At 39.1% G+C, this 16,614-nt stretch overlaps 1 protein-coding gene across 1 annotated transcript in view; it reads left to right on the top strand.

The window, feature by feature from the left end:
• The first annotated feature begins 1,171 nt into the window (after positions 1–1,171).
• The window catches only part of LOC129245729 (5-hydroxytryptamine receptor 2B), a 94,015-nt gene continuing 78,572 nt past the window's right edge, over positions 1,172–16,614 (top strand). The window contains exon 1 of the mRNA XM_054884070.1: positions 1,172–1,803. The gene's annotated coding sequence lies outside the window, so the exon portion shown is untranslated. The remainder of the gene's footprint in view (positions 1,804–16,614) is intronic.

The following is a 16,614-nucleotide window of genomic DNA, read 5'->3' on the forward strand; positions in this document are numbered from 1 at the left end:
GCCTACCCTGCCAGAAATCAAATAGATTAACGAAACCAAAGCAAGACTAAGTATTGTCGGAGTGAACAAGGAAAACAACACGTGAAGAGTTAGAAAGTAATTTTTTTCATGGGTAAATCTAGAATATTCATCGGAAAAATTTAAAAAAATAAGTACAATCAATTAAATTAAAATTGAAGGTCAGTTCAAGGTCAGACATGGAATATTCACCGGCAAAATTTCGAAAAATATATATCCCCGTTTTTGAGGTTGGGCACCCATACATCGCGCAATGTGTTCATAATTCGATCATAGTTAATAATTATCTCACAGCGGGACACGCGCCAAACCTAATAACACTAACAATTGCTGATTACAAGTGACAATAAACACGAAGAATACAACAAACCAAAAAGAAGTGAGCGCAGGTACCCCAGCACAGCCGATGATTTAAGCGCAAAAAAATGCTGGCAGCTGTGGCAACGAAGATAAACAAACTACTAACACACATTGCATGTGCATGTGTGCTTATATGTGTGGGAATTGTGTGCATGTGTTTTAGCAATCACTCGGTCATATCAGCCACGCTAAAAGCCCCTGCTGCAAACGATAATTACTTGTCGATAGTAAGCACTGAAATGAAAAGTTTCGCCAAGCGGCTAGGCGAGCAACAAATGTGCCGCGAACATGAAGAGTCGATTTCGAAATTGTGCGTTTATTTATGTGCCTACATACATACATATATTTGGAGACTTGCGTGAGAGCCTATTCGAAGTGAAGTAAGAGTAAATTTTTGAAATTTCGAATTTGGTGTGAAAATCTCTTGAAAACGCGCTATCCGCTGATTGGAGTTAAAGAGAATTTGACGCTAGTGTGCGACTGCGCCATAAGTGAAACTCTACACACAGCCGAAAACAGCTGATATCAATAAAGCACAGATGTAGGTGTGTTCGTGTGTGTTCGTGTGTGTCACTAGCTGTCATTTTGGCCATACTGCCTGCCTATAACTTGCTCAACAATGGCAACATCAACATGGACAATGGCAACGACAACACCAACAGCACAGACGCACTGTTGAATTGAGTAGTCGAACAGTTGGTCTGACGTTCGGCGCGAGTTGAGGTGAATAAATCGCTAAGAAAATTTGCCGCAAGCCAAATCATATCTACGGTCGCTTGGATGGACGCTTGCTCGCTCGGTCGCACACAAAAACAAGTATATTTATTGTGTTTTCATAGTATTTGGTGGCATTTCCATTTCATTTCATGCACTTTTCGGTTGTGTTTTGCGAGCTTTGGTTACACGTAACAAAAAAGAAGAAAACAAAAAATGCAAAATGTGTGAAAACTGGAAAAAAGTTGTAGTGTAGATGAAATCTATCCATTTTGCGGGCGAGTGTACGACGAAGTGACGGTTTAACGCAATTAAGTGGCTAATGCAATCACAGACGTATGCAAATTGAAGTGTTGGATAATTGTGCGGGTGCGTGAGTGTGTGTGTGTGTGTGTGTGTGCGCTTGGCGGTTACAAGCAAACGAACCGCAGCCTAAAGTCCAGGAATTGAGTAAAATTAAGCAAAAACAAAACAAAATCAAATATTTATATATATTTAATATATGGAGAAAATTGGAAAAACTAAAATAAAAATAAAAAGTAAAACTAAAAACAAGCAAAATCAAAATCCAACAGGCAAATTTGTAACAAAAATGTATTATAAGAAAATCCTATTTATAGTGAAAGCCTCTTAAGTAATATTGCGCTAGTAAAAGTAATAAAAGCAATTCAAAAACATTGGCAGCCAGACAACGGACCTAAAATTCAGCAGGTGAGTGTTTGCCTTGAAAGCGGCAGGCTACGATAGGCAACAATCAAAAGTCGGTGAACACAAGAAATAAACGTACACATGGAATGCACGCACACACAGCCATGCATGCTGAGTTATACCGAAATCCAATAACCTCGCTCCTTCCGCACTCAGTGGAAAAACAAAACAAAAAGCCAACACAAACTACCATCCCTTCCCTAAGCTTCCCTATGCCTCTATGCTCTAGCGATTTTTATTTCGTTGCGTTGATTTTAATTTTACTACTTTTCAGCAAAATTTCTCTGTAGTATTTTCCACCAGAAACAATTGCTTCGGAGCGCGTCTTTCCCCCTAATACCTGCAAACGAAAACAAATAAAAAAAAATATATGAAGAAATACCCAAAGTCAAAGCCCTTTTATTATTCCAACTATAATTTGTATGCAGGTCGCACACTCACCCACCCACACATTCCACAGGGTAGACAAAAACAAACAAAATGATTTGCGACCAACACAATAAGCGACAACAACAACAACAACAACAACAAGCACAAATACGCACAGCAGGCAGCGTAGACACAACAGACATAAACTACAAGTCAATCGTGAATTCACGGACTGTGACCAAGGCGGCGAGGCGAGCGCACAGCGAACGTGTGTGTGGGTGTGTGTGCGTGTAGGGAAAAGACTTGGTAGTCGCTGCCTTTGGTGTATGGGCTATGTAGGTAGGGGAAAGTGGAAATCCAGCTATTGAAACTGTGACTTGTGACCGCCGTATCGCGTGCACAAGCAAAACATAAACACAAAAAATAAAACTTAAATACACAAACACTTTCACGTTTATATACAGCATTACACGCACGCTTTTCATACTGTGAAAATTCACATCTACTGAATCATTCTATGTTTGCGCTCACAGGTGGATACACACACACACACACATTTATGGCGTACGATTACTACCAGCAGCGCGTAACCTTACTGTATCTCTCGCCTCACGCATTGCCCACACACGCAAGCATTGCTTACGCACTACTCCTTCGCTACGCACGCCAAGCATTTACACTTAAATTTTAACACTGATATGTTTTCCTTTAGTATTTCCCTTGCGTTTATGTTTCCTATATTTAGGTAAATCCTCAGAGATTTCCGCGCAAACAAGAATTCTCAGCTTAAAATGGGAAAAAAATTATGATAAAAAAAAGTGAAATAAAAAGGTAAAAAAATATAAGCGCACGAATACACAATGGCGCTACATTTTTCTGTATCTTATTTTGTAGTAAATCTTAGTGAAAATATTCTAATGCACGTACAATACACTGAAAATCTCAGGTGTGTTAGGGGACGAAATGGGGTAGAAAGTGAAAGAGGCAACGTAGCTAATGTGAAAGGAAGAGTCGTAATATACTTGTAATAGATATTCGTACAGGGTGCACGCTGGCAGAATGAGGAATTGAAGACTAAATTTAAAAAGAATTAGTAGTGTTGAAAATTTAGTAGGTCATGCAATAAGTTTAGCGGTTTGATAAGAGAGGGCGTTGTTACTAGCCCAATTTTTTTGTTGTTATGTTGGTACACTCTCTAGTTCATCAAGGGCGTCCAAAAACAGTAACAACACCAGAAATCGTAGAAATATTACAGGATGTCGCATCGGAAAATCGTCGAATGACTGAGAGAGATTTAGTAGCAGCCCTAGGCATCTCATTGGGCAGTGCAAGCAATATTTTCACTGAAGTACTGGGTTTCAGTGTTGGCGACCACCGAAGCCAAATGGGTTGGTGCGTGACTACCATTCGAAAGACGTAGATTAGATTAGATTAGATTTGTGGAAGGTTGGGCAAGTCCAAGCACTCAGTCAGTAGACCATTGTACTACACCTAGATAGATTTCAGTAAACAGAATAGAGATGAGAAAGGCAAAGAGTGGGTGGTAAGATGTAGGTCTTGAGGTGAAATTGAAATTTGAAAAGGTCGAGCCAAGAAGCACCAAGAGATTTGGTGGCTGCTAAAACACTCAGGCTAAAAAGCCCATTGTATTTAAAGCTCTGCAAAGAGGGTAGATAGTCAAGGAGGGAAGGAGAAAAATATCAGAGAAAGAGATAGGAAAGGATAGAGACAGAGATAGAGGTAGAGATAGAGATAGAGATAGAGATAGAGATAGAGATAGAGATAGAGATAGAGATAGAGATAGAGATAGAGATAGAGATAGAGATAGAGATAGAGATAGAGATAGAGATAGAGATAGAGATAGAGATAGAGATAGAGATAGAGTTAGAGATAGAGATAGAGATAGAGATAGAGATAGAGATAGAGATAGAGATAGAGATAGAGATAGAGATAGAGATAGAGATAGAGATAGAGATAGAGATAGAGATAGAGATAGAGATAGAGATAGAGATAGAGATAGAGATAGAGATAGAGATAGAGATAGAGATAGAGATAGAGATAGAGATAGAGATAGAGATAGAGATAGAGATAGAGATAGAGATAGAGATAGAGATAGAGATAGAGATAGAGATAGAGATAGAGATAGAGATAGAGATAGAGATAGAGATAGAGATAGAGATAGAGATAGAGATAGAGATAGAGATAGAGATAGAGATAGAGATAGAGATAGAGATAGAGATAGAGATAGAGATAGAGATAGAGATAGAGATAGAGATAGAGATAGAGATAGAGATAGAGATAGAGATAGAGATAGAGATAGAGATAGAGATAGAGATAGAGATAGAGATAGAGATAGAGATAGAGATAGAGATAGAGATAGAGATAGAGATAGAGATAGAGATAGAGATAGAGATAGAGATAGAGATAGAGATAGAGATAGAGATAGAGATAGAGATAGAGATAGAGATAGAGATAGAGATAGAGATAGAGATAGAGATAGAGATAGAGATAGAGATAGAGATAGAGATAGAGATAGAGATAGAGATAGAGATAGAGATAGAGATAGAGATAGAGATAGAGATAGAGATAGAGATAGAGATAGAGATAGAGATAGAGATAGAGATAGAGATAGAGATAGAGATAGAGATAGAGATAGAGATAGAGATAGAGATAGAGATAGAGATAGAGATAGAGATAGAGATAAAGATAGTTAGTCCTGTGGGAATTTTCCAGATTCTTTGGCAAATCTGTAGATATCCTCCAGTTTTAGAGAACGAATGACATCGGAACTCAAAACTCGTAGACATGCTCTAGCAAAGGCAGGACACTCACAAAGAAAGTGCTCAGTGATATCCACCTCCACCAAGCACGACAGGCACACTGGGTCCTCAATGATTCCAATGGTGGTCATATGCTGCCCCCATGGGTTGTGTCCTATAAAGATACCGACCATCAACCGAACGTCTTTCCTTCTAAGTTTTAGTAGAAAGTTTGACAGTTTTCTGTTCGGACTTGTCACAAAACACTTTTCACTTCTGCAGCATTCTGGACCGGACCATCGCTCTTTATGTAGATTGCCTATATAATCGCTGATCCAATTCATGATTCCTGTGTAACTGATTCCGATTATTGGTTCTGGTCCTTGTGGTGGAACCGCTGATCCGCGGTTGGCCAATTCATCGGGGATTTCGTTTCCTTGAACACCGGAGTGTCCAGGAACCCATATAAGTACAAGCCTATTTTGTCTTGCGTCAGAATTGAGCTTCTTCTTAAATTCTTGAACAATCTTTGAGGTATGTTTCGCGTTCTCCAGGCCTTCAGTGCAGTCTTGAGGTCGTTCTTTCACAAATCTCTTGGATTCATTGATAGATATTAAGAGATCCGAAAGAGGAAGAGTATGAACTTTAGACATACTCAGTGTATCGCAACCCAATATCCTACGTCTGATTCTGGAAAATGCAGAACAGCTACAGAGAAAATGTTCTGCAGTGTCGTCATTCTCAAGACATAATAGGCATATCGGGCTGTTTGCGACCCCCATGGCAGCCATATGCTGATCACAGACGTTGTGCCCTGTGATTACACCCACCAGTACTCTCAGGTCCTTTGTGCTGAGTTTTAGGAGAAAGGTCGCCATTTATGAGGAGCCTTTTCATGGCAGAAATACACTCGGAGGTTTGCCATTGTCTGCCGAGGGTCGACCGCTATTGGAAAAACGTTTTTCTTAATTTTGATGTTTCACCGAGATTCGAACCAACGTTCACTCTGTGAATTCCGAATGGTAATCACGTACCAACCCATTCGGCTACGGCGGCCTCCCATTATTACTATCATTTATTTCATACTTCTTTAGGAACGTTTCCAAGCACTTTTATTTCTAGTCACAGGTCCCAGCTCATTAAACGATTTTCCGATTTCAGTGCGATTAGTCCTTTGCCGAATCATCAGTGCTCTACCTCTTCTCCTCGTTCCTTGCCGTATCCAAGTCAAGGCGGCAAGCGGTGTTTCATCATAAGGCTTTCGCAGAGTATGCCCTACCCAACCATATTTTCTCTTCCTTATTTTATTGTGAATGCTTCTGTGGCCTATAATTCTTCATAGTTTCTCGTTCGATATTACTTTTGGCCGCCATGTGTTAAATATATTACGCCAATACCTGTTTATAAACGCTTGCAGGTTTGCGTTCGTGGACGATGTCAAAAGCCAAGTTTCAGCACGGATTTGACACGCGCGTTAAAAATTTTAAGTTTTGTGCTACTTTTGGTGTTGTTGGAGCGCCATATACTTCGATGCTTGGCAAATGCGTTACGTGCTTTATTAATTCGGTTGTAAATGTCACTTTTTGTGCCACCGTCTATGAAGATGATGCTTCCCAAATAGCAAAAACTGTATATGTCAGTATTGGTTTTTTTCCAATTGTAAGCAACGCGGCGTTGTTAGTTTTGATATGCTTAGACGCCGTATTTTAAATATTAATTTTTAGTCTTACGTTTGCAGACTCTTGCTGAAGCTAGTTTAACTTCATCTGCATTTGTTGATGTAAATGCGAGCGCAAACGAGCGTCAACTGCATACTCCGGATCTTCGAGTTTGGTGCTCACCATCCAATTAATTTTACGATTTACAGAGTCGAGTATTGGCAAAATATGACTATGAAATACGCTCCGTTTGCGAATGCACGTTATTAATCCGTTCATTGCGACATTGTGAAGAAATAGCTCATAAGAATAACAAGACTAACGCGCTTCCCGCCTCGCTCATACGCCTAGCAGTTAGGTAGAAGATTTAAATATAAAACCTAATTCTACCACCGAACACCCTGTACGTGTGGTACAGGTACGCCAGCTTTCTGTAAATATGCTGAGCGAGCGAAGAAGTTGGTAGAAAAGCAAGCAATCCATAGTAAGTCGTACGCAAACATGAGCCGGATACATACAACAGAAAGTAGCAACAGAAAAGTATGTGAAATAAAGTATTCTATAGCCGTTTCAAATATTTATACTTACAGCAAAACATACTAATACTAGGTACTTATATAAATTAGTTGGGTGGATCGAAAGAAACGCTCAACAATGCTACAACACCACGCCGCCAAATAAGAATGCAATATTTTGCACACCCTGGCGTATACGTAACATCCCAGCTCAGCTGAGTTGTTCGAGTGACGCTGCGACATCAGCGTACACACAAACGTCCAGGTACTTGTGTATACTTCTGCACCTATACAAGCACATTTTTAGTTGGAAAAGTGGTTTGTGTGCTTATATTGTTGTTTTTTTTTTTTTGTTGTCACTACACTTCTGATAAATGTGCTACCGTCTTAAGTGCTTTGAATATTTGAAAATATTTGATGTGCATAAAATGCTGACCCAAGTTGAGAGTAATAAATAAAAAGTAACAACAAGTGCAGCTATGTAGGAAGCATAACTGTACGCTCGTGAGTCTAAGCTTGAACATATTAATTAATTTAGTTAAAGACAAACGAGTGGCCTTGTGCGTGACGATGCGCGCAGTTTGCCCGAAGCTTGTGAGTGCAAGCCCAACTAGCGACAAGTAAAACTCTGTTAAATTTGTTTAAATTTGTATCTTTTCACAAACTATCTGGTTACTCTCACGAGGAAGGAGCCAAGAGTGGGGGTGTATGTCTGCAGGAACGTTAACTTTAAAACGGAATTTATAATTATTTCCACTTAAACATTCCAAGTATTTAAATTAACTTTAATACTCCTCTGGACCGCCGGGTGTGGCCAGTCTGGCCTTTTTCACTTCCATATATTTCTAGTACAACTAATAACTTGAGCTTCCTGGTAGCTTTCTAGAACTTAATTTTCTATCAATTTATTGATATAATCTTTTAATAAAGGTCCTCAAACAAGGCGAAAAAAGGCCAGACCCGGGTGCTCAACCGAAGGTTTTAAATCAGGTGTCCAACGGCGGGTTAAAGTTATTCTTATATACCACCTGAAATTCTCCAAAAGTGGCGAAAATTACCAACAAATTGGAAGGTTTAAAAAGAAATTTTGCACAAAAGTGCTTTTGAAATTTCTGGTTACGAATCTGCAGTTAATTTTTCAAAATTCAAATCGGTGGATTCAATATGCCGGCAAAAATAATCTTCTGAATTCAACTTCATATAAGGCGTCTCTCTAGTCTCTCTAGAGAAAGGACTTCGCGCGGTTCGCTGAGGAGTCACGGTTTTTCCTTCTCACACAGCAAATGCCTGAATTTTTTTCGAAGAAAAAGCCTAACACCGCTAACAAAACAAAAAAAAAATAAATAAAAAAAATTCCAACATAAACGACATTTTGTAGTCACTTGCAACTTGCAACTTCTTCTTCTTTAACCCAACCTTATTCTAACTCAGGTCGGCTCTCCTTGTGCGAAATCTCCAGGCCACGAGGAGCAGAGTCTTCTTTTCTTCTCGCATATCGTTTTCAATGGTGTTTTTTCAGGTTTTCGATGCTCTACCGGGTCCTCTTTTCGCTACCTTCATCTGCAACACTTGCCTTACTGCGTGATCCTCTGGTCTTCTCATTACATGACCGCTCTAGCGTGGGTGGTTTTCTTGGTGCTTAGTGCTGATAGGCGCAACTTTATTACTGCCAAGAATAAAGGTGTTTTGAATCTTTTACAGCAGTGTATCCAGCCGCTGGCCCACCTCAGCATCCGCATTTTTGCTGCGTGCAGTTTCAGCTCTAGTTTACGTGGTACATCCTCGCACTCAGACGCATATGTCATTGCCGGCCTGATCATGCTTTTGTAGACTTTACCTTTTAATTTTTGTCAAATTTTGTTGTCACACAAGACACTGGAATCTGCTCTCCAGCTGTGCCATCCACATTGAATTCGGTGAGCAATTTCTTGTTCGAAGGTGTCATCTGCGCTGGCATGCATACTCAAGTATTTAATCGGGGTGTTATTTATTGCAAGAGCTGGCCTCTCACACCTGGCAGCAGCTCATAACACAATTCATGCAGTTTGGCGGCGCCAATCACGGATGAATGTGCTGGTGGGTTATCGTGGTAAAATAGCACTTCTTTTTCGCCAAATGCGGCCGTGTCGCCTTCAATTTTTTGTGAAAGCGGTCCAATAACTCACTCCAGTATAGTCCATTGATCGTTCTTTCTTTTTCTAAAAAATGTATGAGAATAACGCAGTTCGCTTCCCCAAAAATTGTTGCCATGACCTTTTTTAGGCCGATGGGACTGTCTTCGCTCTGTTTGGAGCAGATTCAACGGGGGAAATCCATTGTTTGGGTTGTTGCTTAGTTTCTGGTCTATAATGATGAATTTAGGTTTCATCAACGGTGATAAATCGATGCAAAAATTTCTGCGGATCTCACTTAAATTGCTCCAAACACTGCTTCGAAGCTAACAACCACAACCGTGAGCGGTCGCGTCACACATCGGACCGACAATTTTTTCATCGCCAACTTATCATGCAAACTACTAATTTCCATTCCGATCGACACACTTATGTCCTCTGTTACTTTGCGCACTTTCGTTCGTCGATCACTGAGAATCATGTCGTAGACTTTTTGAATGATATCGTCAGTGGCCACGTCTGACGGACGTCCTGGTCACTTCCCATCAAAAAGGGATGTTCGCACACGTTTAAATTCGTTGAACCAATATCTAATTTTGGTCATAGATGGGAAACGTCCCCATAGACAGCATCCAACTGTATCTTCATTTCCTCGCATGCTTTTCCATCCAGAAACAAAAAGGGAGTTACTGAAAAGTGCTTGTTTTCATCCTAGCGAAAATCACGAAACTCGTCTTACTCAAATAACTGCCAATTCCAAACTAACCTATCAATCAGTCTGAAATTTGTTCTACCGTCGTCTGATGGATGACAGCACACGATGGACACACCAACTTCCCCGTCTCTGTCATCAAACACGGGTACTTATTGAACCGCCCGCGTATACCTAAATAATCACTGAAATATTTCTGTAGAGCCCTATTCTTAATACTACTATATATAAATTTCATTTTAAATTATGCAACATCGATCAAATGCGTGCGTGGAGTCTATGTCTCAAAGCCTTATTTTGTATGTATTGCAGTTTACCGTTGAGATGATGTGTGTCTGATGTCATAAAGAAAATAGTAGGGCAGCATATGAATTATGCCGCAATAATGGATTTATACAAAACAGTTTTACTTACTGCGCAATCTTTATTGCGTTATTGCCTTCTGAATGTGTTGAAAGGCCTTATCACACCTGGCTTACTTATGCAGCAGCATAATATTTTTGCTTTATTATTGAAATGCTCGCCTGCTGCTTAGGGAACAAAGCCAGGAGAGAGAGAGAAAGAGAGAGAGCAATATTTATTGCTTAGTGATAAACTATTGACACGGGATATATGTGTAGAAAACTTTAGAACACCTTCTGTATGTGCATACTGAAAATGCAGGATGTTTACAACTATTATGAATGTAGTTATATATATTTATTTTTACACTTACCTGCATGTATTTCATACACAAAGCTAGTGGAATAATGTACCGCACTAACAAGCTCTAGGTTCGTACTGCGACACCATACATGCCACTCTTGTACTAAATAGTCGAAACACAGACTGGATACATTGAATGTATTGCCTTAATCCCATGCGGCAAATAAAGTTATGTAACTCTACCCTAAGCAATGAAATGTTAATTAAAATTTATCGACACTAAATCAGAAGACACACAAGCGGACTAGCAAATAAGTTACAGATATTTAAACGCCTTTTTGGTGCACATCACTGGCTAATATTTGTCAACGCAGTTTCCTTGCCACAAAAAAAAAAAAAAACAAAAAACATTTTACACTGCGTTAAATAATTTGTGATACAAGGACTTGTTGGCAATTTATTTATGCCTCCTTTAATACTACAAACTAAGCAAATGCAAGTCTTTGGTTGTGTGAACATTTTAAAAATATTTTATAAAATGTCACATTTTCTAAAGGGTGGTTTTTTAAGAGCTATAGGAAAGTTTTTCAAAAAAAACACTCGTAAAATTCATAAAAATGCATGCAATTTTTATTTAAATCCATAGTACGAGTACAGTCCATACAATTTAATGTTTAAAGATTATTTCATGCAAATGTTGAGCGCGACTGCGCTTCAAATGGTCCATCCGCTTAATCCAATTTTGGCATACTCTTCCCAATGTTTCGGCCGGTATCTCACATATAAATGCTTTAATGTTGTCTGCCAATGCGTTAATTGCAGCAGGCTTGTCTGAATAGACCTGAGCTGTAGCATAGCCCCACAAAAAATAATCTAAAGGCGGTAAAGCGCACGATCTGGGTGGCCAATTGACAGGTCCCGAACGTAAAATAAAATGTTCACCGAACTCGCCTCTCAACAAGTCCATTGTTACGCGTGCTGTGTGGCATGTGGCACCGCCTTGCTGAAACCAGATGTCATGCCAGTCAAGCTCTTGTATTTTGGGCAAAACAAAGTTGGATATCATTTCACGGTAGCGCTCACCATTCACAGTTACGTTACGACTCGCAGTATCTTTGAAGAAGTACGGTCCAACGATACCTCCAGCCCATAAACTGCACCAAACTGTGATCTTTTCATCTTCCTACCTCTCGACCAATTTGTTGATGCCTTTCCACTAAAAATCGCAAAATCTTCCGGTCTTGTGTCAAGAAATTAGTAAGCCAGTTTTCAGTTTTTAAGTACCTCTTTGTTATCGAAGGTAACGCCCTTCATATGGTTTGACAGAGAGCGAAAAATTTGGTAATCGATCGGTGTAAGGTCCGGAGAACACAGCGGATGCTGCAGGACTTCCCATTCGAGCTCCTGGAGTGCAGCTTGAATGACTTACGCTACATGGGGCCTAGCGTTGTCGTGAAGAAGTATGGTTTGACCATGTCGATCAGGTCTTTTCAGTCGAATAGCCTCATTTACGACGACATAGACATAGCGCAGCGAATAAAGATCCAGCGACTACGTTGGCTGGATCATGTCGTTCGAAACGATACAAACGCTCCGGCTCGTAAAGTATTCGATGCCGGACCAGCTGGTGGTGGCAGAGGAAAAGGAAGGCCTCCTTTGCGTTGGAAAGATCAGGGGGAGAAGAACTTGGCTTCACTTGGTGTAACCAACTGGCGCCAGTTAGCACGAGAAAGAAACGATTGGCGCGCTTTGTTAGACTCGGCCAAAATCGCGTAAGCGATTATCACGCCAATCAAGAAGAAGAAGAGCCTCATTTACGCAGTATAACTGGGTAATGTAGAGCTCCTTGTTGACCGTGGCATTCTTTTAGAGCATTCCACAGTACACCATGCCCTCCCAGTCCCACCAAACACATATCATGATCTGCTTTGGATAAAGGTCCGGTTTGACTCTCGGCTTTGGAGCCACCCATTCCTTTCTTTGCTTCACATTGATGTATAGACACCACTTCTCATTTTCCGTGATGATGCGGTACAAAAAACGCTGTTTGTAATCGCCTGTAGTTTGATGGCGGGCGTGATGCTTAGAAGCAATTTGAACGCGACTTTCTTTGTTTTTTTTTTCGTTGAGCTCGTGACGTATTCAGGCTCCCAGGTTCCCCATTTTTCGGAAAATCCCATTGAAGGCAGATGAGTGAGAATCGTCTTATGATCGCAGTTCATTTTTTCCGTCTACAACTGGTTTCGCGACCGTTCCTCTGTTCTTTAAAAAGTAATTTGAGACGTTCTTCATGGAATTCAGAAGACCTTCCGCTATGGAACATGTCTTCGACCTCAAAGTCATCGTTTTTGAACTTTGCATTTCCATTTTCGTGCTGTAGACTCACCTATGACACCTTCTCCATACACGTCATAAATGTCCCGGACTTAGCTGCTTTTTGACCTCGCTGAAAAGACAAACAAGAGCAGGTGTCAAAAATGTTGATTTCTGCCTTCTGATTATTCCATTTTTGAGCCTCAAAACTAATCAAAAATTAAATAACTCAAAAATGCATTAAAATGGTTTTGCAGAGCAAAAAGAGTTTATCGAATGAATATTTACACTTTGACAAGCAACAAATAAATCATTGTAAACTAAAAGAAAATATAAAACGCTTTGAATTTATTCGCCAACCCAGTATAAAACCTTTGGATTATTTATCGTTCATAGGTATGACTTATTGAAGCTAAGGTTAGTTTAGGTTAGGTTAGGTGCACTTATGCTAAGTTTTAATAGGTCTTGATCATTCAAGAGTAATGATTTTTCAAACTCTTAAATTGTACATGTTTACCAGGAAATTGCAAACGGTTCTGCTGTGTCATGCAAGCTTCGGTTGGTCAGTTTGGATTAGGTAAGCTTGGGTTATAATGAGTTTTGATATTTGAGATGCATTCATAGTTATGTAAACTTATTGCTGTCTTTCGAAATTAGCCACAATGAGCAGTAAAGCATTGTCGGTCATGCGGTATTCTCTCGCTGGCACAGTTCAGCTGGATTTTTAAAACTGTGGAAAAACAATTTAAAAAAAAAATCGTTAGTTTTACAGGTTTCCATGTATGAAGATGAAAAATAGCTTATTTCGAGGAAAAGCGCTTCAACTTTTGAACTTTTTTGAATAAAACACAAACGGATTGACTCTTCTAACTAATTTTTTTTTTATTATCGAGTTTGAACATATACATTTAAGTATGAAATTCGATTTCTTTTGCACGACCACCGCGTGCACGTTTTACGAAGTCGAATCGTTGAACCCAATTTTCGACCACTCTTTTGCATAAATCGGCCGAAATTCCAGCAATTTCGCGTTCAATATTGGCTCTGAGCTCACAAATCGTCGCCGGCTTGTTACTGTAGACCAATGACTTCACATAACCCCAATACTACTAATGAAGTTTACAAATGACAAGCGAAAAATAAAAAATATTGCGTCGTTCGCCCTCGCTATCGGAAAAAAGTTGAAGCGCACCTATTGAATAACCCTATATGTGTGGTGCCCGTTGGAGAAAAGTGGTCAAATCACATTGAAAAAAAGGGGAAAAATAGCACAAATCAGAGTTTGTTATTGAAAATTTCTTTTGAACGAGAATCGTTCAGTCTTAGAATTATATACATTAGGCCGGGTCGATTTGTGGGGAGGCAAAAAAATCGCCCATTACTCTATGAAAATCATATTCTAGGGATCAAAATAAGAAACTTTGCCGAAGGAACCATACCTCTAAAACGAATTCTGATGTCCCCCAATTTGAGTTGAACTTTTTAGTTTCTTTTCTCATGTAAAGGCCAAAAATGGTGATATTTTGAAATGATTGTATGGGGAACCCCCCTGGGGAGTTCCAGGGGGTGTGCCACTGGCATGGGTGGATCGGCCGTCCAAAGCTAGTGGGGGTCGGTCATACATGTGGACTCGATTGGAGCACTCTAAATGGGTCAAAGTGGGATTTTTCGTTCGACCCAAATTGAGGGACATCAGAATTCGTTTTAGAGGTATGGTTCCTTCGGCAAAGTTTCTTATTTTGATCCCTAGAATACGATTTTTACAGAGCAATGAGCGATTTTTAAATCGACCCGCCCTAATATACATTCATAACGCACATACACTCCCTTTCCAAGACCATATTGAAATAAAAAAATCGGTTGAAAAATGGGTTAGTTATGTAATTTTACTTCATCAAAAACACCATAAATCGGGTTTTTAACAATAAATAAAAAATTTGAGGGTGTTTTGAATTTTCTAAGCACAAGTTTTGTTTTGTACTAGTCTTGACCTAAAACGTGCACTATATCACTTGAAGAGTTCTTTCGATTTTTTTATTTTTTATTAAATAAAGCAACATTTTTCTTCAACGCTTTATTAATTCATGCAGTAAAGGGTTAATAAGCGCCATAGTGCAGCTCCTGGTTGATCGAAAACCAGCTTATTATGGACTCACCAAAGCATTTCGCCTCAGGAAAGAGTTTATCTGGGAATGCAATAACCGCTCAAGCATTTTTGACAGGAAAGGTAATGTTGTGAAAATGTACTCTGAGAGCGAAAGTACTTGAAGCGTAAAAGGTGCTAAAAATGTATTCCCTGGAAGACTTCATGATGGGTCTTTACACAGAAAAACTTAATGCGTTCACAATTAATCCCTTAAGAATTAAAAATGTTTATTGTCAACATGGAAAAGTTGGGCATTCGCTATATGGAAGAGAACAGCCAACACCATCAGCAAAAAAACAAAAATTGTGAAAAATCAATGCGACTTTTGAGCCGCTAGAGACTTGCAATTTATTCCACTAAATTTAGTGGGCAATAGAACTGATTACCTAATTTTAGTTTTATAATAAATTAAAAAAAGTTTTGTTTAATAGTTTAAAAAAAAATGTGAAAATGTGTAGAAAATTTGTTGATTTTTTGTTGATTTTTTGTTGATTTTTTTTTAATTTGTGCGAAGTTCGAGACTTGAATTTATATGGTTTATTTAGTAGTACAAACTGTTTTTTCGCACAAAATTATTAAAATTAATTAAGAAAGAAAGAAATCGTTAAAATTTGTGAATAAATCAAGTGCTACAGTGACTAACGCAGCGCATAAGTCATCATCAGGTAGTCTTTTTGTACTTCGATTTTTTAGTCACTTTCGGCATGCGAAACATTCGTTCAAGTGTAAGTATTTACACTGCAGAGTTGTTGTTGCTGTTTGCTTTTACTTTGTTAATATTGAAGTAGCCTGACGCACTTAGAAACTTCCTATATTCTCAACAGAAGCCACAACTTCATGGCTGTTGACTCACTTTTGACGCTCACAGTACTGTGTGCGCAGTGATTTTTTCTCTTCATATTAAATAAATATGAGCAAATGCATTCCAGCAACATGCCTGTGTGTAATAACTATAAATGATTACAAAGCCCTCATTGCAAATTCACTTGTGCGCGTAAGATGTGGAGCCAATCAAAATTGCATGCTGCGACACAGCGAGCAAAAGGTTAAAGTGCCACAGTGGATTTCTCCTTCAGTGCATTGCTGAAAAGAACACCAACGCATTTTTATACAAGCACACAAGTACATGTATACATATGTATAGGCATGAGAAACATATTAATAAATTGAAAAAGATGCCATGTGGAGCGAGTCTGCTATTAAAAGGGATTCTGTTTTTTTTTTAAATATTAGTAAAAATTTTATATTAGAAGGAAGCATAAATTATTATTTATTTTTTTAATTTTAAAGAAAATAATGCAACCACTACCATTAACATTGCCATATGCTGCAGCTTTTAGAAGAACTTGGTACGAAGTTCGGAAAAATACGAATCCTGGCTTGTAAGCATTTCCAAATTTAACGAGATCTGGCATGGCTTGACTGGTTCAGCAGAGTACGATGCCGACGGCTTGGTTACATGAAAGACACGTCACATGCAAAGCCTTCCGGCTGTAGGTACTTCTTGTAACTCTGGCAAGTAACTGTAATGAGAACACACAATCAGAACAACGAAACTACTCATACGAATATTAAAGTTAATTTAT

Source organism: Anastrepha obliqua, chromosome 4, assembly GCF_027943255.1.
Source record: "Anastrepha obliqua isolate idAnaObli1 chromosome 4, idAnaObli1_1.0, whole genome shotgun sequence".
Taxonomy (NCBI): domain Eukaryota; kingdom Metazoa; phylum Arthropoda; class Insecta; order Diptera; family Tephritidae; genus Anastrepha; species Anastrepha obliqua.